Source organism: Nannospalax galili, unplaced genomic scaffold (assembly GCF_000622305.1).
Source record: "Nannospalax galili isolate Female #2095 unplaced genomic scaffold, S.galili_v1.0 scaffold100, whole genome shotgun sequence".
NCBI lineage: Eukaryota > Metazoa > Chordata > Mammalia > Rodentia > Spalacidae > Nannospalax > Nannospalax galili.
Window position 1 is genome coordinate 12,753,087 of NW_008352891.1, and position 27,390 is coordinate 12,780,476.

General features: G+C 48.1%; 1 long non-coding RNA gene across 1 annotated transcript; it reads left to right on the top strand.

Moving 5' to 3' along the window:
- Positions 1 to 320: 320 nt before the first annotated feature.
- On the top strand, positions 321 to 26,809 carry LOC115067162. Its single transcript, XR_003846599.1, has 3 exons — positions 321 to 369; positions 6,991 to 7,144; positions 26,540 to 26,809. It is a non-coding gene; the product is annotated as an uncharacterized LOC115067162 (long non-coding RNA).
- The last annotated feature ends 581 nt before the right edge of the window (positions 26,810 to 27,390 follow it).

Here is a 27,390-nt window from a genome sequence, read left to right on the forward strand (position 1 = left end):
CATGCTAGCCAAGCAGTCTAGCACTGAGCTGCCTCTCTCTCTCTCTCTCTCTCTCTCTCTCTCTCTCTCTCTCTCTCTCTCTTTCTCCCCACCTCCATCTATCCTTGTCTTTTTGAGACAGCATCTCCCTGAAGCCCCAGCTAGTCCTGGAATATACTATGTAGGTCAGTCTGGCCTCCTCAGTCTCACAGAGATCTGCCTGCATCTGCCCCCTGTGTACTGGGACTAAAGGCATGTACCATCATGCCTGACTTTTAAAAATATGTATTTTAAGTTCTTTCTCTCTTTTTTTCTCTCTCTGTATGTGGACATGAATGTAGGTGCCTGAGGAGACCAGAGGCTTTGAATCATCTGGAGTCATAGACAAATGTGAGTTGGGAATTGAACTCATGTCCTCTAGAAGAACAGTATGCGCTCTTAGTCTCTGAGTTTTCTCTCTAGGCCATTTTATTAAACAGTTTTGGGACTAAGTCCTCCAGGCTGGCCTTATACTCATTCTAGCCCTTAAACTTGAGATCATCTTCTCCCATCGCTTGAATAGCTGGGATCAGTCATGTGCCACCAGGCCCTGCTGAATTTAGGTTTGCTGTTAAGTGGAGGAAGCAGGTAATCAATGACCAAATTTCAAGATTTTTTTTTAACAGTCGCAGGAGATGTCTGCTTGTCTGCTTTCTTCCCTGGCTCATGTTAAACTCCCTACTTCCAAATTTATACCACAAACAATAGGACATTCTGTGGAACATCATTTTTATAAATAAATAAAAATTACAGTCCTGAATTGTGCTATGTAACAAGATGGCTTATGCCAGGAAGTTTGTAAGTAATAGGAATTCATTTCTCACAGCTGTTGGAGGCTGGAAGGCCAAGATCAACTGTGCAGCAGATTCAGTGTCGGCTGAGGGCTGCTGTTCCCAAGATGGTGTCTTGTTACGATGTCCTCATGTGGTAGGAGACAAAATAAGCAAATGATCTGCCCTCAAATAATAGAAAGGATGGAGGGACCAGAAATTTCTTTGAAGCTTCTCCTATGAGGCCAGTAATCACATATGGGTGGAAACCTGGTAGCCTAAGCCTCTACCTCTTATGCTATCACCTTGGGGTTTTAGTTTCAATATATGTATTGTGGACAAACACACACACACACACACACACACACACACTACAAGTAGCATTCTGCCCCTGCCCTTACTATGTGCTTGCTCTTGTCACTGGCAGAATCCATGCATTCCATCTCAGTAGATCCAAAATTTAACTAATCCCAGCAAAAAGTCTTAATTCAAAAGTTTCAAATCTCATCTAGTCATATATGGGTGAGAGTCAAAGATGTGTTTCTTACTGAAGCAAATTTCCTTCTTGCTGTGAGCAGGCACCGTCCAACATATCATAACAGGGGGTGCAGACCCAGGATAGACATTCTTGTTGCAAAAGGGTGGGAAGAAAGGAGGGAATGAAAGAAAGAAAGAACACTTTAGTTATTTTCTCAGCCAGTCTTAAGGATTTCTCCAGTCTTAAGGATCAAGGACAACTTAATCTTTGTCTCCAGGCTCTGCCTTCCGGGTACTCTGGAGTACGCATGTAAGGGGGCACCATCCTCATAGCTTTCCCATGTGCGGTTTGAGCCCCAAGGCGCCAGACAGCACTATCTTCATGGTTTTAAGCAGCTCTACCCTCATGGCTGTCCTGGGCACGGATCTAAGGGACTTTCTTCAGTGGCTTTATCTCTGTGGCCGTTCTCTACCTTGGACTCATGACTCTCAAAGGCATCTTTGAAATCCAGCAGAAGGGTCCAAGCCCCTGCAACTTTGCTGCACGATGTGTCACAGTTGCCTCCTGGAGTGCCAACTAGAGGAGCTGAGGAGCTCAATGACCATGTGAGGCAGTGCTGGGCAGCAGAGCCCTTCTTCCAAATTATTCTGCCTGCCTCCAGGGCCTTGCACTCGAGGTGCAGCCTGGATGAACTGCAAAACGCCTCGATTTTGGGTAGTAGGTTCTGGCTTCTGTTTACTTGGCCACATCTACTCCTGATGTCTCCCGAACAGGCTCTCTCAAATTTCCCAATATAGATGGGCTGATAAGTATTAAAAGTTTTAAATTTTACTTACCTTTTGGTGAATAATTCAGCATTTACATCATTTTTCTCTTTTCTCATTTTACTCTAAAGAGTCAACACCTTAGTTATTTTCTCAGCCAAATATTTAATTTAATCATGCTCAGGTCTGCCTTTCATAACACATTGTCAACATGATTAAGCAAAGGTGTATCTACTTTTTAAAATATTTTAAAATTTTTATTTATTTTTATTTTATGTGTATGAGTGTTTTGCCTGCTTGCATGTAAGTATACCAGATGCATGCCTGGTGCCTGTAGAGGCCTGAAGAGGGCGTTAGATCCCCTGGAACTGCAGTTATAGGTGACTGTAAGCTACCATGTGGGTGCTGGGGACCAAACCCAGGTCTTCTGCAAGAGCATCTTGTACTCTTAACAGCTGTGCCATCTCTCCAGCCCCTGTTTCCACTTTGTAACAAGAACTGCCTTTCCTCCATGGTCTAACACTTGCTCCTGACTTCTAGCTTCCACCTGAGGTGAACAGAATGATCTCTTCACCCACATTTCTCGTAGCCTGTTTTTCATGACTGCTTAGAGGCTAAGGAGGCCAAGGTTTTCTCTATGACTCTTTTTCTCTCCTGAGCCCTCACAGAATCACCTATAATGGTCTAGCCATAAATTTTTCATGAAATGTGTTGCTAAAGTCTTCCATTCTCCATATCTATCACCCAGTTCCCAGCTGTCGCCATAATTTTTAGGTATTAGTTACAGCAGAACCCCACTCTTAGTACCAACTTTCTGCTTCATTTTCTTTGAATTTCTGTAACAAACTATGATGGACTGAGTGGCTTATAAGCATCAGAAGTTTATTTCTCATAGCTGTGGAGTCTGGGAAGTTCAGGAGCAAGGTTTTGGTAAGTGTTAGAGAAGGCTCATTGTCTAGTTCACAGATGGTGTCTTCTGTTCTTGCATGGTGGAAGGGGTAAGAAAGCTTTCTTGACCCTTGTGCTGGTTAGTTTTTGTCAATGTGATGTAAACCTAGACAGGCCTGGGAAAAGAGCATCTCAGTTGAGAAGTTGCCTCCATTGGACTAGCCCATGGCCATGTCTGTGAAGCATTTTCTTGATTGTTAATTGATGTGGAAAAGTCTAGCCCTTATGAACTGTGACATCCCAAGGTAGGTGGGCCTTGGCTCTGTATGAAAGGTAGCTGAGCAAGCCAGGGGAAGCAAACCAGTAAGTAGTGGTCCTCCGTGGTCTCTGCTTCAGCTCATGTCTCCAGGTTCCTGTCTGGAGTTCCTGCCTTGGCCTCCCTTGATGATGAACTATAATCTGTAATTTGAAATAAACCTGTTTCTTCCCAAGTTGCCTTTGGTCAGTGTTTTTAGCACAGCAACAGCAAGCAAATGAATGCAGTCTTCTTTTATAATTAAACTATTTCCCTTCAGTGAGGGGTCTACTCTTAGGACCTGATTTACATTGAAAAGACCCCCCGCTCCAGGAATATTTGGGGGTTTAGGGTAGCTGTATAGTCTTCTAAGGGCAGCATTATTGCAAACTGCTTTCTGAGGGATAAATTTGACCTGCAATTGTCAGTGTCCTTAAAACACTTATTTCCCCTGTGAACTTGGGCTGCTGGAGAGGGGCAGGCAGAGGCCAAGGCATTTCCACCTGCTGATTTCAAATGGTTTTGCTCATGTTGAAAGGCCTTATGTTAAACACTGGCCTACTTAAACTTGAGTGACAGAATGAGTCAAAGGGAATCCAACAGGCATGTTTTTATTTGGTCTAGTTTTGTCTATGGAATTGTTATTTCTGGCTAGTTTTGTCTATGGAATTGCCTGGCTTCTACAGGGCCCAAGGGCTTTAGGCCTTTAGCTCTCTGCAGCATGTCACACTAAGAACAGGTGAAGCTGAGATTTCAGGAAAGGCAAGTAACATTTTCAAACCTAAGACAGAGACCACTTTATAGATTGGTTTCTGCCAGGGTTTTCCTTCCCATCTGCCCTCCTGGGCCTGCTTCAGACATCAACCCTGTAGTTGCATAGCTGCTCTGGAGTGAGCAGCAAGCTCAGGGGAGTCAGGATTCAGGAAAGTCTGTTTGTAGTGGGCATGGTTGTCTGCCCACTTACTCTGTGGGTCTTCGGCTATACTCAGGGGTAGCTGGCCACTGTCAGGTGACACCATGCACATCCACTGCAGGTCCTAGAAGGCTTGTACGTTTCACCTTGGAACTTTAAAGAAATGACCACAGGGTCAACGGGGAATGGCAGAACTCACTTAGTCGTGGGGGGACCATGCATGTTTTACTAGGCAGTGACTTAAGTGATGGCAGTCATACTGCTGACTTCTGTTACAAAGTCCTAATTCCTCTCTCCAGAGAACAGTAGCAGGCTTCAGTAAAGACTGGCCATGAAAAAGCCAAGTGTGCCTGAAAGTCCAAATCTTGTGCTGTCCAAGGTTCTCTGTTCTCAGCAGCCATGCTGGTGTCAGAACTGCTCTGTACAAGGGCTGACATTTGGCCACCTGCCAATTATGTACCAGCATCCTTGTGGCCAGGACCAAGTCCTTTCCTAAGCAACTATAAAGTCATAGGTCAGTGCCTCTCAGGACAGGCACAAACCAGAATGAGAGGGAGGAGTGTCCTCTAGAGGTGTGGAGGCTGGCAGGTTGCATGCTTCCTCAGGGGAGCCTCTGCTCTGTGCTGACTCTGATGAGGTCCTTTCCCACTCCGACTTGGCCCACACCCACCCTGCACCATCTGCCTGTTCCCTGCTGGCGCGCTGTCAGCCTCACAGCACCGCGATGAGCTTGGAAAGCTGGAGCCTGGCTTAGCAGAGGCTGAATCTGAATTTTTTCCTCTGCTTCCCACCCTGGTCCCAGCTCCCCCTCTTTGCCCCCCTCTCCACAACCAATTTATCTGCCAGTCCAGTCTCCAAGCAGAGCTGGGGCCAAGTTGGCCACTTGCCCACACTTATCAGCCTCTGTGACCAGATGGCATGAGATCAGCCTGTGGCAGGGAGGACAGGGCTGGGAAGTCCCTCTGTGCAGAGCTTCCTCAGTGGGGAGGTGGGAGGCCAGAATGTTCTCCAGGTCACAAAAGAGGTATGGGGGACAGGGATGTCCTGTCCCTGAGGGACATACTGAACTGCAGAGCATGTCTGTGTGTGCACATGTGTGCCCTTGTACACATGTGTATGTATGGATATATGTAGAGTGTGCATGCTTGCATGTACTTTTGCATGCATATGAACCACAAGTGTAGGTGTGTATGTATGTGCATATTCCTGATGCTATGGAGAAAGTGGGAGGTGGCACTCAACATGCCCTGGGTATCTGGAGTCTCTGAAGGTGTGCCACCTGTCTCCTGTTCTGGGACTGACACATGCAGCTGACTGCATGCTTGGCTGCCTATCCTCTTTAGACCAGATACACTGTTACGCTGCAGACGGCACATTCAAAGCTGCAGGGTAGCCTCCCTGGCTGGAGAGGGGCTCCCGCCACCGACAGGAGGCAGTATGTTGCTCATTGTCCCATTCATCCAGATTCTGTAGATGCCACTTCCTGGGTCCACACCTATGGAAGGCAGGGCACTGGGAAAATGGGGGGAAATGGGAGGAGAGATGCTTCTGCCACAGCAGAGGATGGAACAGTACTCAAAGTCACCTGCTACCACCACTGGACACTTTCTCCCAGCTGGCTTTTCAAGGAAGTGAGAGTCCACTTCTGGTGGGGGTGGCTTCCTGGCCTCCCTGGCCTCCCTGTTTCCACTCTCACCAGTTCACCCTCTGCCACTGGTGGCTCTGCCCAATCTGTCCTAGATGGGTCTGGCCTCTCCTTGGTAGATGCCCTCCTTCCATCTCTAGTTCTGCTTTCTCTTTAGAGCCCTAGGCTTTATCCACAGCTTCCCAAGACCTCTGTGATAGACACTGAAGAGATTCATGGGCCCTCAAAACTGGCATCCCAGGTATTCCTTTCTCTCCAGCTCTGTATTCTGCCTTGGGGAGGTTCAACTCCCCTCCTCCAGTCTAAACCAGAATATAAGCAGGTTGACCATTGCCCATGATCATCTTTAGCCCTTCCACCATCAGGGCCTGAAACTCAGAATTTCCTTATCCTTGATGGTGACCTTTCAGGAACCCTAAATATTCTCTGCCTTACCATGTTCTCCCCATCTGTGGTGATTTGAATGAGAAATGTTCCTTGTAGGCTTCAAGCATCTGAATACTTGGCCCCAGTTGGTGGTGCTATTTGCAGAGGTTTGGAGAGTGTAGTCTTGCTGGAGGAAGCATGTCACTGAGACTGGGCTCTGAGTTTCATAGCCTTGCCCCACTTCCAGTTTGCTCTCTCTGCTTCCTGTGAGTGCTTGAAGATGTGAGCGTTTGAAGATGTGAGTGCTCAGCTTTCTGATCCAACTGCTTCCTATCAGGTCTCCCCAGCCATCCTTTGGACTCATAAGCCCAATAAACTCTTCCTTCTATAAGTTGCTTTGCTCATGGGTTTTATCACAGCAACAGAAAAGTAGCTAGTACACCACCTTATCGCATCCCCTTCCCCAACACATTTAATTTGCCCTTCAGACTGTTCTAAATAAACTTCTTCCTTTCCAAGCAAATAGAATCTTTCCACTCAGGTGACAAAGTTCTCCTGTGGTCTCCCTTGGCTTTAGCAAGCCCCCCTTTTCTGAGGCCTCTCAAGCTGCCCTCTGACTTCCAACATGATCCCCCCTGCCTCCTGCATATACTCTACCTCCTCTGTGGTTTAGACAACTGGGCCAGCGTAGCCCAGCAACTGCTGAGTCCCCAGGTCAGCCTACTCTAGCCCTGCATGTTATAGACCTTTGCAGGATCAGAACTGTCTTTATGTTGCCCACTTCTGCATTCTGTATTTGTACTACATCATGAAAGCATGCTCACCTATCAGTACCCTTCCATCTTGTTCACAGAGGTGTGCCTGGTCCTGCCTGGTCTGACTCACACTCAGGCTCTGACCACAGACGTGCCCTACCCTACCTGACCTGGCCCTAATGCCTGGACTTCTTGTTCTGTCTGATGTCTCATAGAGCATCTCTTCTCCTCTTCAACAAGACAATCCTTCAGGTCAGTGGTTGTGTGTTGTATGTACCTGTCTTGCTCCCCCTGCCCCCAGGATTTGTTCCCTGCTCTGAAGCCATTAGCTGCTAGTGTGAACATGCTTGGCCTTGAATTCAGGTTTGTTTCCCATGAACTTGAGTTGACTTTGTAGTTTTCCCACCTTAATGCACCAATGAATCTTAGGTGCTCTATTCAATGTAGATGCCATCTGGGGGTGTGGACAAGGACCTGGAAATCTGGATTAAAAGTATTTTATTTATTATTTTAATTTTATGAGTGTATTCCTTGCATGTATAAAAGTGTACCTATGTCACCTGTGTCATTTAATGCCCTCAGAAGTCAGAAGAGGGCATTGGATTCCCTGGAACTGGAGTTACAGATGGTTGTTAGCTACCATGCAGGCTCTGGGAACAAACCTGGGTCCTCTGCAAGACCAGCCTGTGCTCTTACCTGCTGAGACATCTCTCCAGGCCTGAAAACTGGATTTTTAAGTGATGTACCATGGGGGGGAGGGCATCTCCATTGTCTACTTCTCAGTTTTTGATCCTTGGAGACTGTTCTCTGACTCTGTCTCAGTCTATGCTGTTGTGCCAGAACACGGGGGACTGGGTGGTTTACAGAGGTCAAAACTTACTTCTCATGGTCCGTATGTTGTGAACCCAAGATGAAGAAGGCCAGGGCAGAAGGCAAGGGGAGGTAGGGTGAATGCCATGTCCTCTCAAGGCAGAGTGTGAGAGAGTCACCCTGCTCCCCCAAGTCCTTCTCACTGTGGCCATCCCGGTGCTGAGACCTAACAGCCTGGGTTGCTCTAGCCTATGCCTCAACATTGCTGTACTGAGAGAGTTTCTACCTGGTAGTGGAGGGTTCAAACCACAGCAAACCAGTTCTCGTGCTCTGCCATGCAGGACAGGGTGCTGAAGTCAGGGGCCTGCCGTCCTGGGGGGCCTGAGAAGATCTCTAATCACTCCCTGTAACTTAAAGTCCTTGAACATATCTGGCACAGCCAGCTTCCCACCTTGGTCTTGGGTGGCTTTGGTTGTTTTAAGTATTGACAGCATATCATAGACTGTTTCACTTCTGTAGTCTGTGGAGAAGCTGGAATCCCTTGAGGGAAGGCTAAGAGACAGCATCAGCTGAGGAGCAGGTACAGGCCTGGAGATCTGTGGAGGAGCTGTGCACCCTGCTTCCTTAGGCTCCCTGCCTTCAGCAGGGCTCCCTCTTCCCCAAAGCAGCAGTCTCTGCCACTGGAGGGCAAGGAGGCCCATAACCTGCAGATTACCAGTCTCCGTTCTGTGCATCTATCTATGTGTGTGTGCATGCGTTTGCATGTGGGGAGACTGCAAGTGCGCATGCTGTGGTTGTGCATGCTGAGGGCTGAGACATGGAATGAGCAGTGCCTACCATCCTGGGGTTTCTTCCCAGCCCCTGATGTGCTTTGCTGTCCCTTTGGCTATGTAGAACCTGCATTCTTCATTGCCTGACCCATCCTTACCAGTGCTCTCCTTTATCCATTCATGCACAGAGTGTCCATGCAGCATGGGCAGAAGGCTCGGGTCCTCTAGGTGCTGCAAGTGTGTTGGTGTACATGAATGAGCTGAGCCAGGAAGGTGTACAGCCCTGGAGGCCACACCTGGGTACCCCGAGGCAGGGAACCTTAACTGAGGATTCCAGATCTGCTGTGCACAAGGTCATATGCAGGGGATCCCAGAGCCCAGGACCCACCCAGGCCACTGGGCATCAGTAGAACATGGAGGCAGCGGAGAGGTAGGACATAGTTAGGGTCTGTCTGTATTTAAAAGAAAGAAATAGGAACCGGAGGAGAGGAGAGGGGTGGAGGAGGGGAAGGATGAAGACTAGGGCCTGGTTGTGGGAGAATCATCCCATAATGCTCTTCAACATGGACTCCCGATGAGAGTGCTAACTTGTGAATTTGGATTTCTACGTCCTGGGTTATTTTCTCAGGTGAAATTCAGTCTTAGATGTGTTCTTCATGGGGTTTTATGGTCTTTTCTATGTGTGTCCCTAAGGCAGGGATAGGACGAGCTGGGCCTTGCTGCTGGTTTTCTTAGAATCCCAACCTTGAGGCCCTGCTCAGCTGCCCCAGCTGCCAGGAGGAGCCCTGGATCAGTCCTTCCTGCCTAGGTGTACTGGCTGGGCAGGCTCCTCCTTCCATCCCTCCCTTCCTCCCTCCTTCCCCCTCCCTCATCCTTCCCTCCCTCCTTCCCCTTCCCCTTCCCTCCCTCCCTCCCTCCCATCCTTTCCTCCTTCTTCCCCCAATCTTTCTCTCCCTCCTTCCCCCTTCTTCTCTCCCTCCCTCCCTCCCTCCTCCTCCCTCTTCTTTTTTCCTTCCCTTCCTCTCCTCCCTTCCGTCTCATCCTCCCTCTTCCTTCCTTCCCTCTGTCTCTTCCTACTTCCCCCTCTTCCTCTTATTCCTCCATCAAACCCTGGAGGCCCTGAGGCCCCTTTCAGGTGTGTTCCCTGGGAGAGGTAGGTGGTGCCCAAAGACCTCTAGGTAGACCTCTCTTCTGTGACCCAGGAACCCCTCTGGGGTTTGTGTCCTCTGGCCGTCATCAGCCACCTACGTCCATATGAAGCAACATGACCCAGTTTTTCTTCTCAATACCTCTAAACAGCAAAGGCCTCAAGTCTGTAATAGACATTTGTGGGGTATTGTCTAAAACATAAATGAGGCTTCACTTCAGAGGACAGAGCTCTGTTCCCTGGGGAGTCCTGTGAATAGTGCACCACAGATACAAATGGCTAACTCATCGCTATCATCTCTCTCAAAGCTGATAGTGCCAAGAGACAAGCCAGTTACTTGCCTGAGTCCCATCCAAGTTTAACAGATAGTTTCAGAGCTTTAAACTAAATGTTTGAGAATGACCTCTGATATTTTGGCAGGTAACCATGGATTCCTTCAAACAATAGGGAATTTAAGTTTCTTGGCTGCTTGGACAAGCTAGGGGACATCAGTCAAGCTGTGTGACAGACACAGTGAGGGAGAACTTATGAACTTCCTACAGGAGTCGCATCTTTCAAGCACAGATGCGGGGTGGAGGCTTGGAGGCTTGGCGGCTAGAGCAGCACCTTCGTCTCCCTGGAGTTGAGCTCTGTGGACAGTTGGACATCCGCCTGGGGCTGCGCACGTCTGCTCCCTCCCAAGCTCTGCCAGCCTCATGCTGTGGAGACCAGCTGCCCGGCTCCTGCTTTCAGATGTGGGCAGAATGTGAATCTGCCGAGCTCTCACAGATTAAAAAAAGAAACCCCGGCTGCTTTTATGTCTGTTGGAAGCAGCCTGCATTTTGAGAGCGTGGGGCTCAGTGCTCACAGATCAAGAAATGTCCCAGGCTGACTGCTGGCTTGCTGTCTATCATTTCAAGGGGCTCTTTGGAGACCAGGGGTGGAGGGGATAGAGCAGCTCAGCTGACCAGAGGTCCAAGAAAGCAAAGGAAAAATGGTCAAGGAAAACAGGATTGATTCCTGTGCCTCTCTGAGCTGCAACCAGTCTGGGAATCCACTTCTGCACTTGTGCTTTAAAGCTGTGGGGTGAGGGGATAGTGACCTTGGGGACAGTTCTGTCTTTGTGTCTGGGAAGTAGAAGAAGCAACCAGGGCAGACTCTAGAACTGTGCTTTGTGGGCAAAAGGGCGTCCTGGAGACTGCTGTTTCTGACGCTGGGTGAGCTCCTGGCAGGAGCAGAGTGCTCAGTCAGTCTGATGGGGGAGGAGATGGTCTGCTTTTATCATGTGCTCTGAAATCAGGCTGAGGCCATTGACTCCTGGGCTTCCCTCCTTTTTCCGAGCCACTGTCCTCTTCATGGAAAGTGGGGATAGAGGTGGGCCAGTGGACACAGCGGTGGGCATTTGGAGCATGGATCCTCTCCATGAGCCTTAGTGTCAACTCATCGCGTAAACGTGCATGGAGAAGTTTATACATGCAAAACATACATGTGTGTATTTGCAAAGGGGAAAGGGGTGTTTGGTCAGTTGGTCCCATTGTTTGGGGCCTTTGCTAGTTGCTATAACAAATGACCACAAACTCAACAAAAAAAATGCAAAACTGTATTCTCTGATAATTGTGGAAGCCAGAACTCCAAAATTATTCCATAGGGTGACCGTCAAGGTATACCAGGCCATGAAACGCCTCCTGCCTCATCTCGTCTCTGGTGGCTGCCAAAGCACTGTGACTTGCAGCTGTATCCCTCCTGTGGTCACAGCCTCTTCCTGTCTGTATCAATAGCCCTCTGCCTTGCTCTTGTAAAGACTGTGCCTCAGTTAGGGCCCACCTAAGTACTGTTCCCTGTCACATCTGCAAAGGCCCTGTTGCCTGGTTTCTGGGGAACTGTACCTGCAATTTTGGGGAGCCATGACATAAAGGAATGCTTCGGGGCTGGCGTGATGTATAGCTTCAAAAGAGAGAACTTGAGCACGGAGTGAGATTACAGTCCCCAGACAGCATCTGCTCCAGCGACTGGGCTGGGATTGTACCCAACTGTCTGGTCTGAGGCCTGTGTTTCTGCTTGTGGGAGCCTCAGTTTGTTCCTTCATAAAGTGGGCATCCTACCCTTACTCCCAGGATAGCCCCCTGGTTTGATGAGACTGTGCGTGGAAGGAATTTGTTACAGGATCCGATGTGTACTGCAGCCCTGGAGAGGTTGTTGCTGCATCTGTCCCTGGTTGGGCGTGGGTTGGCTTTGCACCTTTCTTTGTTTCCATGCCTCATATGGACCTGAAATTCAGCCTGGGATCCTTGGGGCGAGGCTTACATAGAAAAATTGGAAATGGGGACTGGGGAGGCAGCCAGGGAATAAGAACACGGGCTGTACAAGCATGAGGATCTGAGTTCACATTCTCAGCATCATGTAGAAGCTGGACATGACTGTGTGTGTCTGTAACCCAGAACTGGGGTGGGGGGCAGAGACAGGAGGATCCCTGGAGCTCACTAGCCATCCAGCCTAGCCAAAATGGCCAGTTTCCCATTCACTGAGAGACCTTGTCTCAAGGAAATACAATGGAGATCGATAGAAGAAACACCTGATCATCTCCTCTAGTCTCTGCATATTCAAGAGTATGCAACCAACACACACACACACACACACACACACACACACACACACACACACACAATTTAAAAAATAATCAGTGTACCTGGGTGTGGTGGCATGGCGCACACCTTTAGTCCCAGGACTTGGGATCTCTGTGAGATTGAGGCCAGCCTGGTCTATTCAGCGAGTGCCAGGCCAGCTGGGGCTACAGACCCTGTCGGAAAAAAGATCAAAGAAATGAATAATAAATGTGAATTATAACCGTCACAAGCCTGCCCAAGTGGCATGCCTGAGTAGGGAGGGAGCTGGAGCCTGGGGACCTCAATGTACAGAGAAGTAGCAGGGAGACCTGGCCAGGGGATTCGTGCTAATGAGACAGCCTGGAGCCTGCTGAGCTTTCCTCTATGGGGACAGGAACCTGAACTGTCTGCTGCAACCTGCCTGCCTGCAGAGCTTAGCTCCCTGCTCCCATCTTCCCATGGCAACGAGTGAAGGGGCCAGGACTGCGATCTGCAGAAGCGTAGGCGGCCGTCTGCAGGAAAAAGCTGAATAACAGCAACCTGGCTTCCAGCTCAGCGCTCCTTATACCTGTCACCTCAGAGCTCCTGAACCATCACACATCCTGTCACCGGGTCTGTTAGGTAGCAAAAGAGGAAGCTGAGACACAGAGGCAAAGCTGGTACCCAAAGCCACAGGGCCACTTAATGGGAGATATATGTGGGAGACTGGTATCGGGGGCTTCTGGAGGGGTGGTCTGTCTTGGAGGAGCCCTTTTATTGGCTTTAGGTGGGGACCTTCTTTACTCCTGGGTTGAATTCAGGTTGGATTTATCAGGGGGCCTTACTGAAACCACAAGGCAAAGCTTGTCATCATTTTTAATCCACAGAAAAGCGATTTTTACATGACAGCCCCAGAATATTTAGAAAGCCAAGGCTGCAAAAAGCATGTAAGACTGGGGACTCTCAGGTTTCCTCCCTGTGTTGGTAAAAAATGGGTATCAGTGGCCAGCAGCAAGGCCTGGTGTTATAGGGGTGACCTACTTACCCTTTGAGCACAAGATTAGCTGGGAAGTTGTCACTGGTTGGTGGTCAGGCCAATAGGCTCAGGTGACTAGTCCTCACACTAGAGATGGATTCCAGGGGTTGGGAGAGAGGAAAGGCTCCATATATGTGCTATCAGGACAAGAGTCAGTCATACTCTGTGTTGCTGTGGGCTTTCCCAGCAACCTTTTCCAGGTCCACCCTGTCTTCCCCAGCTTGCCTGTCCAACTAGCTTTCTGATCTCTCCACTTTTTCTGCAGTGTCTTCAAAGCCTGGTAGCTATTTAGTTGACACCTTTACTGGCAGACATCTTTTTCATTGATTTTCATTTGAGCCAGGGCCTCCTTATGTAGCTTAGGATTCCTCTGAACTTGTGATTCTTCTGCCTCAGTCTCCTAAGTGCTAGAATCAGAGGTGAGCACCACTGGCTTTATTTTCAGAGAGTTATGTTATATAGTGAAATTCTCCTGCCTCAGAACTTTACAGGTGAGATGTTTTAGGCCGGCGGCTGATCCAACTGAGCCTTGGTTGCCAGGGTACCAAATGCATTAGAGACCAGCCCTGTCTGGCAGGCCTCAGAGTTTAGGGAAGGCTGGGTATGTGGGAGCTGCAGAGGGCAGGTTTCCATGCAAGGGTTGGCGGCTGATCCAACCGAGCCTTGGTTGCCAGGGTACCAAATGCATTAGAGACCAGCCCTGTCGGGCAGGCCTCCCTCAGAGTTCAGGGAAGGCTGGGTATGTGGGAGCTGCAGAGGGCAGGTTTCCATGCAAGGGTACACCTAGACATACTTGTGCTAGCCCCACTATGTGCTAGGTGGGCCCATGTATGCTTTCCTTTCTGTTTAAAGAGGACCTCAAGCTGGGGACATGACTCAGTCAATAAGATGCTTGCCACACAAATGTGAGAACCTGAGTTCAGTCCTGCAGAGCCCATGCTAAAATCTGGGCATGGAAGCATGTACCTGTGATGCCAGTGCTGTGTGTGTTTGAGGGTTAGTTGAAATGAGAGGATCCCTGAGGCTTGCTGATCAGCTAGCTTGATTGAATCTGTGGCTTCAGGTTCAGAAAGAGACACTGTCTCAAAAAAAGGTGGAGAGTGAGTGACTGAGGAACATAGTCAACCACTGGCCTTTACACTTATGCATGCACATGTATACATACATGAACATATGCACAGGCACATGCATATATATGAACATGTACACACTACACACAACCCAAAATAAATAAATGAATAAGGAGCACCTCACTCTACATTTTCAGACCATCCCCGAGTCAAAAGATGAATCTGAGTTTCTAATAATCTGAAGCTTGAAGCCTGGCCAAGTTTTCTTTATAACTCCAGTTGCTTTTTAATTAGCACAGATTTCTTCAAGATTTTCATACTAACTGCTTTTCAGTCTTGGTTTTTGGTGCTTTTAGTGTGTGCTCTGTGTGAGGAAGTCACTGTAGTTGGGAGAGATGCTGGGGCTGGTGCTGCTAACCATAGGCCACAGAAGCTAAGTATGAACTTAGAGCTCTTTATACATCACCAGTACCCCAACAAGGCAGTTAGGATCAAGCCCCACTGATCCCAAATTCTGGACTTTACCTACTACATAGCAGGGGCCATCCTGAGCAGGGCTGAAGGGTTGCAAGGCATGAAATTCCTTTCATTGGAGCTAAGAACAAGAGCTTTATGTGGTGCTAAGGTCCAGCAGATATCCATCACCACCCCTTGGAGAGCTGCAACCTTTACCTCTTGCGTGTAGATCCCAGATTCACCTGTCTGATCAGCTCCCCAGTTACTCAGAGGAGGCCAGAGATAGAGGTGACCCAGGACACCATATATACAAACTTTCTCTTATAATTGCTTTCAAGATGATGAGTGCTTTACCTAAAGAAATGTATGCACATAGTCCATAGGATGAGGTTGTACACACCAGGGAAGCAGTAATTTCCACTTCTGGGCTAACTGGAAACAGGCCAGCTGTACACATCAGGGAAGCAGCCTTCCTACTTTTGTACTTTGGAGCTGTCACCATCCTCACATGTCCTCTCTCCAGGGGTCGATGCATTCATTTAATCTTTCACTAGTGGTGAGGTTTCAGGTTTACCCAGCCTGCCCTATCCTTTTCTCCTGGGAGAGTTTCTTGCAGGAAGCACATATTTTTGGTGGCTTTCCTGTGCCCTCAACCTTAACTGTGCAGGTCAGTTTGGGAGGTTAGGTTTTTGCCACGGTTTTGTCTGACCCAAGGTCCTGACTCAGGACCCACTGCTGCTGGTTCTTGACTGCCCCATATCCCCAGCTGCCAGGGTCTGCCTAGTCCTTGGTTGATTCAGAACTCTGGTGGGAATAGACTATGCTGTTCTTCAGCTCCCATCAGTTTCAACTCTGTAAAGTATATTGTGCTGTCCGACAGTTTCCCAGAAGTGAGTCCTGCTTCTTAGAAACAGCTGCTTTCACTCTCGGACATTTTCTGTGAGCTTTTACTTAGCAATTTACTCTCATAACTGGACTGCACCAAGAGAGATTTATCTCTTGACTTGCTGAATGGTGGCAGAGGACTAATTTTTCCCCTCCTCTTTTCCCGCTGGCTGTGGAAGTAGCTAAGGAAATGCTCACTCAATATCCAGAACTGGCCTTTGCTGGTGTGTTTGCTATCCCCATGAGCCACAGGTGCCCATGGCTGGCTCTTTTCCCCTATGGCTCCATGTCTTGGAGTACTCTCTGTGGGTGGACTTTACTGTGGGTGGATCTGCTGGTGCCACTCAACTTGGAGACATTTAAAAACATCCAATATCTTGAGAGTGGGCTCTCCAGCTCTGGCCTGTGGAGTGTCCTTTTGAGTGACTTTGTGGGGGACCCACACATGCCATGAGGGGTATAGTGTAGGGGCAGTTCTGAATGTTTATCCTGCTCTGACCCTGTCTTTTCAGCCTGAGCTTCACCCTAGCCACCTTCTCTGTGTTTCTGAGGCCAGATCACTTGAGTCGCAACTTCAGAGAATTTCCCAGAAGCCACCCCTGAACATGTGGTGCTGGCAGAGCAGGGCTTGCAGGGTGTAGATTTGGATTTACGAAGCGAGATTCCTGTTCTATGCCCATTGCTCCTACTTCCTTCTTTTCTGCAGTCTCCTCAGCTACTTGACCACCTCAGCTGCTCTCTGACCCCAACTTTGTACTGAAATAGATGCTGGCAATGTACCATAGGCCTCACGCTACAGCTTTCCTGGGGCAGAGGTATGACTCCTCTCTCTCTCTCTCTCTCTCTCTCTCTCTCTCTCTCTCTCAGAGGCCTGAAGTGTTTTCTCATCTAAACCTCTGCTGGTCTGTCTCCCAGAAATTCCCTGATGCATCTTTACTATATCCCTCTCTTCTACCCTGCCCTTTGTGTTATGGATTTCTACTTTTTTACTCTTTAAATGTTTTCCTTTGTGGTTTCATTAGGGGTTTGAGAGCCTGAAGAGATAAATGCATGTGTCTTTTTCCTGTCGAACTAGGATTCTGGTGAGCTTGTTTTATGAGATGAGATAGAGGTTCTGAAACAGAATGTGATTACCCTAAGGTTGCATGGTCAGAGCAGGATGGACTTGCCAGCCTCTAGTCCTAGGCTTGTCCCTCCCTACTCTCCCATCGTCCTTCCTTGGCGGCCGGGCGGGGGGTGGATCGTGTTCTGGAGTCTCCTCTATACACTCCTGGAAGCCACAGACGTGAGACTGATTTCCAGAGCAGCCAGTACTTCTTCCAACAAAGTCTTAACCAAGTGTCTGTGTAGGGTCGGTGTGCCCCATGCAGGGGTGAGTCATCAGCTCATAGAATATGCACTCAGCTTCTCCTTACATTTTTGTATAAGTACCCCCCCCCATTCATTAGCTCATGAGAATGAGGACTGAGTGGCATGTGCCTTGAAAATACCATTCCAATTCTACAGTGAACTGTGCACAGGGGGATGAAGTCACACACTGGAAGGGGTATGCTCGCTTCCAAAGTCTCAGTCTGTTTTGGAAATGGCTTCACTGTGCATTGCTTTGGCTTTTCGGAACTGCAGTGGGACCCCTGGTGTGGGGCCCCCAGTGGCTGGAGGACTGTCTTGGAGCCTTCTCCATAGTGTCCTTCTTATAGAACATTGAGATTGGGGTTATGTCCTGCTTTCTCCACACCTCTGCTCTCCCATGCATCTGGTCCTCAGCTCTGTAAGAAAGTCTGAGTTCTCGCAGCTGGACAGTGGCTACTCACAGAAGGAGGCAGGATGTTTGCTTCTCAGGATCACCAGGGGTGTCAAGCTCAGCAGCGAGTCAAGGCCAGCCAGGTGGGTGTGGCTGTCTTTGCTACTGGCCTGTCCAGAGCTTGCATGCCTCTCATCTCTACTTGGGGCTTACAGTTGCACTACAAATCCCTATGAAATGGAACGTCACTAAGAGCTAGTGAGAAGGTCAAGAAACCACTCTGCTAACATGCAGGCTGAGTCCTGCATGGTGAGAAATCTCTTTCTCACATTATGGGAAAGCATTAATCCATTTAGAACCTCCTGGCCTTGCTTATTTGGCTTAGATATGGGTAGAGTAGCTCTCAATTCTCATTTGGATATAAAAGACAAGAGCATTCTCCCAAGGTTAATCATATTATTATAGATGAAATTATTAGTCTTCTCAGGTATAAATTCAATACACTGCTAAAACTGAATATAGCAAGAACTCATATGACAGCCTGGGATGGTGAAGTCCGCTGTTGTGTGACAATAGCAGCATCTACATCTTCCATCACGTCATGCCAGTGCAGTTCGTTGAGCTGAAGAATCAGACGTCGGGTGTTCTTCACTGCAGTGCACAGTCTACCTGTCAAGGTTAAATTCATCAGAGTGTTTACAGGAAAGAATGTCCACTGGGGTGGGGTGCAAGGAGATCCCGGGTCTGTCTTCAGTAAGAGTGCTCTGAGGAGAGGCACACCTCACTAAGCATCACTGGGTGATGACACAGGCTGCAGTGGTGTCTCTGGGGTGTTTGGGTTTCAGGGCTGTAGAGGGTAGCTGTCTGAAGGATACTGTGGGCAGAAGTTGGGGTGCTCTTTAGGAATGCTGTAGCAGACAGGGAACTCAGCAGTAAGGTTGGATAAAGTGGTTGCCAGCTGCATTTCTTTTGATTGTTTTGAAACAAAGTCTCCATAAATCATTCAGGTTGGCATGGAACTATATAGCCCAGGCTTGCCCTGAACTCACGATCCTCTTGTTTCAGCCTCTCCAGTACTGAAATTACAGGCCTATACCACCACACCTGGCTTTTCAGGGTCTTGTACAAAGAGCTCCCCCTTGAAACCCTGCTCTATGCCAGTCACACAGTGTTTCCAACGTGTTTCATCTCTGAGATCAGCACTAGAGGATGCTGGTCCCATCCTCAGCACTTCCTCAAAGGGCCAGAGAACTGCTAATATCACTTAGGTGTTTCATCCCAAAGTCATTGCAAGCAGAAGGTCATTTTGCTTTTGAATTGTGTATTTGTCCCATAGAACCTCTTATGATGGATGTGTGTCAACAAGAGGATACAGACAGAGGGGCTAGGGATCGTGTGGGGTCACATAGACCACAAGAGCTCTGTTGCTTTGCCCACCTTGGGAACCCAAGGACAGAGATGGTGCATCGGCCTTTATGTGGCTGAGGTTCCAGGAAAGCTCTGCAATTCAATGTTATTAATGAACATTGCTTTCTTCTCCCTCTGAAGCAGGGCCTTGCTAGGTAACTCTGGCTATAACAGAACTCCTAACAAACTTCTTGTCTCTTCTTCCTAAATTCTTGGATTACATGCCTGTACCACCATGCCTGACTTAGTGAATGTTTATTAGAGCATTTAGAGCAATCCTTATCCTAAGCTGAAGTTTGGTATTTGACAGAGGTCCTTAAAGGCCCAGAGAACTTGTATCCATACATCCTGGGGTCACAGTGCTATGTATGACAGACTTGGGCTGAAACTGATGAATGTTCAGCCCTGGTTCACCATATTGTATGACCTGGATATAATTAGAACTGGATTCCATGTCTTAAAATGATCTCATTTGAGCTTCAGAGAATGCTGTCAGAATGAACCTCTGTCTCTCTAGCCGGCACAGCTTGGTAAACCTCAGCATACTCCTCTCTATTTGCTTAGTAATAATTTCTGTTTATTTTGATTTATGATTCTAGAGGAGTCCCTCATGGCATGGGATTTATGGTGGCAGGAGCATGAGGCTGGTCTGGCAGTCAGGAAGTAGACTGATCACATCTCATTCTCATTCAGGAAGCAAAAGGAAAGAACAGGAAGTAGGGTGAGGCTATAAACCTCAAATCTCGCCCCCAGTGATGTACTTCCTCTAACAAGTCTCCACCTCCTAAAGGTGCCATAATCTCCCAAACAGTGCCACCAGCTGGGGACCAAGTGTTCAAAGACATGAGCCCCTGGGAGGTGGCATTTCATATTTAAACTACAACACAAGGCATCACTCTACTGACTGAGCTGTCTTCCCAGCCCCCACATTTACTTTGATATAGTGTAATGAGCACAACAGTACAATGGGAAAGTGCAGTGGAACCCAGAGAAAGACTCAGCTATGTTGACAAGGGACCAAAAGAGGAGCCAGGGAAGGCTGCTCAGAGGCTGTGAGACATGAACTGACATTTAAAAGTAAATAATCTGACCTCAGTATAGGATTGGCTCAGCTTGCAGACTCTCAGAGCTTATGGGATCCTTTCCCTACAGGATACACCAGCATTTTTCGTCCAAATTCCCCTAAGAAGCAGTTAAAGATCAGTGTTCCTGACCCTGGGCCTTTACCCTCAGTGGCAGGCAGTGCCCTTGACTCCAGCCCTACCCCAGTGGCAGGCAGTGTTTCTAGCACTGGGGCTCTACCCCTAGTGGGAGGCAGTTCCTGAGGCTCTTGCCCAGTCTCAGGTAGTATCAATATTAAAAGTAAGTAGGAGCACAGCTTCAACAGTGCCCTAGTCAGCCTGCATCTGCTCTTGCCAGAATAGCCTTGTAAACATCAAATTTTGAGAAAGTGAAGGGAATTATGTTAATCACATTCCTGAGAGCACTCAAGCAAAGGGCTGTTTATTGAAAATATTGACATGATGGAGGAACCTGTTGGAGTGATCACTCCTTGTGGCTTTCTGGAATGTCACTGAGGGAAGAGGAAGCTGCTCCTGACTGGTGCCTGACTGGTGAAGGGATGGTTTGGCACATGGAGGATGTGGGCAGCAGTATGAAGGAGCAGGTATTGGGACCTTTGTCAGCAGAGGTGGAAAACACACTCTGTGGGTGTTAGTGGTGTTGGGGTCTCACCAGACCCAGGATGGGGGTGGCTTGGTCCTAGCTGAAAAGGAAGGGTAGTACTCAGCTATTTCCCCGCAGGCAGATCCTGGGGCTCAGGAGCATATTCAGAGGAGGCCCCTTCAGGTTCAGACCCAAGTCCCCAAGACTCACCTCCAGTGGGCTCTTCCCTGCTTACACTGAATGTGTTTACAGGCTCCCTCTGGGGGCCCTGTGCCCTGGAGAGAAGGCAGCATCATTTTAGCTCTAATTCTCTAGATGTGGAATGGCCTTGGCAGTTATTCAATGGAGATTCACTGACAACTTTGAGGGCAGGTGGCCTGCAGCCCACTTCTCTAAGGAAGGAGAAGGCGAGTCTTCAGTGTAAAGCCGTGTACTTGGGCCTCCAATCTGCCAGTGAACTTACTGCCATCGGAAGTTACATGCATGACTTTGAGGACAGGCTCTGGGGATGGATGGTCTGGATTTGAGTCCTGGATCCTGATCTCGAGCAAGTGCCTTCACCCGAGGGTGGAGGAACTGAAATGCATAGGGTTGTGAGAACTTACTGGGCTGCAGGGTGAAGAGCTTGGTGCTTCATACACCATGGTTCTAGGTCTGGTTAGCCACAACTGCACTAGTGTGTCATCTGTGCACCAGCTCTTTTTTGGTTGGTGACAGTCTTAAGAAAAGCCAGCTTGGGGCTGGAGAGATGGCTCTGCAGTTTAAAACACTGGCTGTTCTTGCAGAGGTCCCAGGATCGATTGCCAGCACCTGCATGGCGGCTAACAACCATCCATAACTCCAGTTCTGGGAGAATCTGAAGCCATGTTATAGCCTCCATGGGCATTACACACATTTGATACACTAACATTCAGGCAAAACACTCATAAAATGAAAATAGGCTGGGCGTGGCGGTGCTCACCTTTAATCCCAGCACTTGGGAAGCATAGACAGATCTCTGTGAGTTCCAGGCCAGCCTGGTCTCCATAGCAAATCCAGGCCAGCTAGGACTACAGGGAGACCCTATCTCAAAAAGACCAATAAATAAATAAATTAATTAAATTAAATAAAAATAGATAAATCAATAAAAAAAGGAAATTAAAAACAGCTTGAATTGACTCAAGCATGAACAAAGGCCCCAGAGGCAGCAAGTACAGGCCGGTCAGACCTGGGTAGGGGTTGAGAGAGGCGACAGGACTCTCTTGGACAGATGGCTTCCAAGCTGTTTTGTCTCCCTTGCTGGCTGCTTTGTGTCTGCTTGGTTGTCTTTCCATAAAGGCTCTCTATAACACTGTGTATGTGGCCAGAGAAAATTGATCTCTGACCACAGAGCTCTAAGCCTTCAGGACAGCCATACTGAGTAAGAGAATCTGAGGTGGCCCTGGGCAGCTCAGTCTTCTTAGGTCCTGGCATCAGAGCCCTAAGCTCCTGATCTTTGGGCTTATCTCCAGATTGAGAAGAATTTTTCTGAGAATTAGCACTGTAGGGAACTGTGCACACACCTATCTGCATGGTCTCCAGCTCTGGTCTGCCTGACACTTCCTATTTCTTGCAATGTAGAGAGACAGATGGAGGCTCAGTAGATCTGTGGTAACTTGGGGATGCTGGGGTCACAGGAAATTTGTTTTCTTTTTATATTTTTATCTTTATTTTCTGCCTCCAGCAAGGATCAGCTTATAAGCTTCCTTCTTTGGGAGTTTCAGGAGAATGTGCTGCAGGGGCACTGACAGGCACCAAGACCTTCTCAATGCTATATTGACAGTGATGAGAAGGGGTCAGGTAAAGGTCACGTGTGTACATGGTGAGCCAGTATGTACATGGGGATCCAGTGTGCACATGGGCCAGTCAGATTCTGCAGACTGTAAGTCTGGCTGAGGTATTTCAATGGGACAACTCTTTAGGACTTGTTTTAAAAGTCCTCTATTCAAACCAGAATAATGATCAACACTTAAATTTGGTTAAAAAATAGCATCTTTAAAGGCTGGAGAAATGGCTCAGTGAATAAGAGCACTGGCTGTTCTTACAGAGGATTTGGGTCTGGTTCCCAGCACCAATATGGTGCTAACAACTTTTAGTAACTCCAGTTCCAAGGGATCTGATGCCCTCTTCTGGCCTCTGTGGCCATTGCACACATGGGTACACTTACGTGGAAAAAACAACAAACAAACAAACAAAAACCCCCAAACACTACTTGTACACATAAACAAATAAATCAAAAAAATTTTAAATACAGCTTCTGTGGGACTGGAGAGAAAGTTCAGTTGGTAATGTGCTTGCAGGTATAAGGACCTGAATTCTATCCCCAGAATCCACTTACAAAGCTGGGTGTGGTAGTGCATGCTTGTAATTTTAGTGCTGGGGAGGTAGGAACAGGAATATTCCTAGGGTATTTGGGTCTGCCAGCTTAGCCTGCTTGGTGAGTCTGAGTTCCAAGTCATTGACAAAACCTGTCTCTAAAAAACAAAACAAAACAAAACAAAACCAGGTGGACGGAGGCTGAGGAGTGACGCCTGAGGCTTCAGCTCGCATTCATTTGTATGTGCGCCCCCTCCCACCTGAACACACAGGTGGGCACATGCATGCACAGCTTCTTCATGATAGAACTTTAATGAACCTTTGTGTTAGGATCTCTAGAGAGGGAAGCCTTTGCATTGGACTTCTGCAGAGCTGTGGGTGCATCTCTTATTTTGTTCTGGGGATTCCATGAGGAATCCTGAATGTGAACAGTGACAACTAACAAAAGCATCAGGAACTTAGTACAGGCAGAGGGGAGGGATGGGGAGGGAAGCCCCCTTTGGAACTCACCAGGAGAGGTGACACAAGGCCCCAGGGGGCTGGAGCAGGCCCCAGTGAGCACCTTTTGGAGGGCTCCTGGCTTAGGGTGAAATCTGATCACAGCCAGCTGTTGTCTGGGGCCTCAGGGCAGGCCAGCCCCACCTCTTGCTGGTGGAGTTCTCCTCCCTGCTGGGCATCCCTGAGATTTCTCAAGGGTGTCTTCCTGAACTAACAGGACCCCAAGGAAACATGCAGTTGTTGCTGGCTGCTTCCCCACCCCACAGTGCTGTGGATTCCCCCCCCCCCCCCCCCGCCTACTTGGGGTATCCTCCAATTACTCTGGTTAATCTTGTATTCTGTGCCTTGCAGGCCAACCCTGTTCCTTCACCTAGATTCTGCTGGACGTGCCCAGCCCCTGTATGCTAAGCCTGGTCAAGGTCCGGCATCTCTGCCGTGTAGACGAGTGTCCCTTGGACACTCAGGGGCTTTGGCAGGGGATGTCTGACAGAGTTGGGGCTCGTCTAGATCTTACAGACTTCCATGGAAGAGATTATTTTTTTCTTAGAGTTTTCTTTATGACATAAGACTTACATTTTAATGTTTTGATGCCTGAGACTGGTCCCTGGAGTCATCTTTAAGTTACAGTGCTGTGTAAGCCTTTCTCTTCCCTTTGCAAGGACTCTCTGGGGATGTACTCAGCCCCTAGTGCAATCAGGAGGAGGCAAGCCCATGCCACCCTTTGCTGAGCATGCCCAGGTGTGTCTAACTCCCAGGGACTTCTGGCCTCCCTTCAGCAGCTGTGATTCTGACAAGGAGCAGGATGCTTTGCCCAGGTGTGGGCTGGCCATTCTGAAAGCTTCAGGTTATACCAAAATCCAAGGTTGACAGAGTGTTTCTTGGGCATATCTGTATAGTGGGCAGCGTTTGTGACTTTTCCATTTCTTCAAACTTGTTCCCACAATAGAGCTTGTATTGTTATCCCGGAGAGATAGGATTCAGAGAGATTAACAAGCTATCCAACTTGTGGAATAGCACATGGTGACATGCGCAGATAAACAGGGTCTGAAGTTATACTGCCAAGCACATCTGGCCAACACAGTACCCCCAACTCACAGGTGCTCAAATCAGAAACCAGGGATGAGGTGGCACTTTGGGTGACCCTGCTTTCCCCCCTGCCCCCTGCAACTGCATACCACCAACAGATTCCCTTTACTCTGTGACCCAAAGCTGCTGGGATCCATCCATGCCCTGTCCCTTGCTTGCCACACCTGGACTTAATCCTGTCAGGACCAGGACTGGCCTGCCTAGCTACTGCTGTCCCCACATCAGCTTTCTATAACACTACTGAGAGCCTGTCCCTCTCCGCCTCAGACCCTCCCTTCATTGGCAGGCCTTTGGTCAGTGTGAGCTCTTCAGGATCTCCCTCTCTCTGGTCCCCACTATATCCACCTCATTCCTCCCCATGTGGCTTCTGTCCCTTAATGCTCAGAGCTCCTCTCTGTCCTTCAAGGGCCCTCTCAGTTTACACCTTGGTTTTTGTTGGTCCCTAGAATTTTCTTTTTCTAGCAGTCACATGGCTGAGTCATTGTCTTCATGTCTCTTAGTCCATGTCACCTTTCAGAGGGTTGTCACCCCTGAGTCAATGTGCCCACAGAGCTGATGCCACCCCAGAGCTGATGTGCCCCCAGAGTTGATGTGTCCCAAGAGTTGATATCACCCCACAGCCGATGTCCTTCCACAGTCAGTCTCTGGGAACTTCAGTTTATAAAAACATGAAGAATGATATTGGATCTTATGAAAATACCATGCTAAGGGGCCCATCAGTTAAAAGCACCTGACTGCTCTTGCAGAAGACCCAGGTTCAAATCCAAGCACCTACATGGTGGCTAACAACAATCAGTAACTCCAGTACCAGGGGATCCAACCCCCTCTTCTGGACTCCACAGGCACTGCACGACATGGGTACACTTACATACATGCAGGCATAACACTCATACACATAAAATAAAATGTTTTTATTTTTATTTTTTTGGTGTTTTTGAGACAAGGTCTCTCTGTAGCTCCAGCTGGCCTGGAACTCACTATATAGACCAGGCCGGCCTCAAACTCCCAGACATCCACCTGCCTCTGTCTCCCAAGTGCTGGGATTAAAGGCATGTGCCACCATGCCCAGCAATACTTTGAGTCTCTCTCAAAGTAAAAATCTTCAGACTAGCAAGTGATTTCTATGAATGTGCCTTCAGACTTCAATCTTCTACAAATACGGTTTTCCTTGTAGGGATGATAAGCCCTGATTCCTGATCTTATGCCATATCATGACTCAACTCAGACTGAGATAAGGTCTGAGGAAAGAATGTGCTATCTCAAAAAGCTCATGAGCTGGGCGTGGTGGTGCATGCATACCTTTAGTTCCAGCAGAGGCAAGCAGATCTGAGATAAAACATTTTTTGAAAGTTAAAAAAAAGAAAACACTTAGAAGGATCAAGTATTGACAACTTCCTATTGTTCCTCTCCAGATGAACTTGTTCCCAGAGGTCACCCAGGCATCTTGTTTCCCTGTCTTCCTTCACTTCCATTACTTAGAGAGTTCTCAAGCTGGAGGCATTCTGTAAGTCACCTAAAATTTTGCAGTGAGGAGGATCTATGTAATTATCATAAAACATGGTTGCTGTCAAATAAGCCAGGCTGTGAGGGAGAGAGATGGATGCCAGGTGACCATAAGAGCTGTGGTATGGAGTGTGGAGAAAGCAACAGGACCTGCTGGTCAGAGGAGGGTCTGACTCAGGACTGGGTGCACAGAGCTTGGGGGACTGGGATTTGGGTGTTGCCTGTGGGTTTGGGTTTTCCTTAGCTTCTACACTCAGGATGATCCTTCCTCTACCCCACCAGATCCCCTTAGTATCTGCTGTCCCAAAGCAATTACTCATAACCATTGTTTGCTGTCAAATGCTGTGATTGGAAAATAAAGCACTGAGTTGCCCCACCTCAGTTCCCAGCTTCAGACTTCATCCTACTCAGTGTTCTCATACAAGAACCTGTCATCCCAGCCCAGTTGGGCCTGTGCTGGGGACTTAAAGATGGAGGTCAACAATCCTTCTACAGGGGACACTATGCTGGACAGTTGTCCAGTGGAAAAGGGTGGCTGTTATGATGGTTAACACTGGTTGTTATCTTGACAATCTAGACTCACCTGGGGACACCTGTGAGTGATTATCTAGATTAGGCGAGCCTCTGGGCATGTTAGTGAGGTGTTTTTTTTTTTTTTTTTTTTTTTTTTTTTTTCAGATTAACTGAAGTGGAAATGCTCACTTTAGTGGCAGGCAGCCCCATTCCTTGGACTGGACTCCTGGACTGTATAAAAAGAAGGAAGCCAGCTGAGCACCAACCTTGTCTCTGCTTCTTGACTGCATGGATATGGGATGGGATATGACCAGCTACCTCAAGCACCTGCTGCCATGCAACCCCCACTATAATGGACTGAATGTCAGCTAAAATAAACCCTTCCTTAAGCTGCTTTTATCAGAGTATTTATCACAGCAAGACAAAAATAACTAAGACAGCTGTCAGCCGTGCATGGTGAGGAATGGGAGGCCTGGTGTGAGCCATGGTCCTGGCCTGGTCACCAGGCTGTCAACTTGGCAGCCTGGCTTCTAAAGGCAGCTTCTAACTCACTCTATGATACAGAGAGATTATTCAAGGAGACTCTAGGAAAATCTCAAGCTTAGGATCTAAGGGAAAGGAAAATGGCAAATGGCTACTTTTTAATGTGTACTGATCGTGCCCAGGGACCAAGTGAAGGGAAAGAAATATGGGCATATCTATTGAAGGCTATTCCAGATGTCAACTAGAAACATCATGACACAACGTATATATGTAGATAGATAGATGTATATAACTATAGATGAACATATCACATTGACTTATACAAATATATTGATCTATATTGCTATTTCACACAAACATAAAAGACTACATAATATTCCGACCCCTTTTCCAGATGTTGAACTGTCTGAGACAATCCTGTGATCAAATACACACTTCAAAAATCGACACTTTGTTCTTTGAAGTTTGGATTCACCATTTTCTAATGCGATTAATTGGAGTAAGAGCATAAAAGATGATTAAAAGTGAAAAAT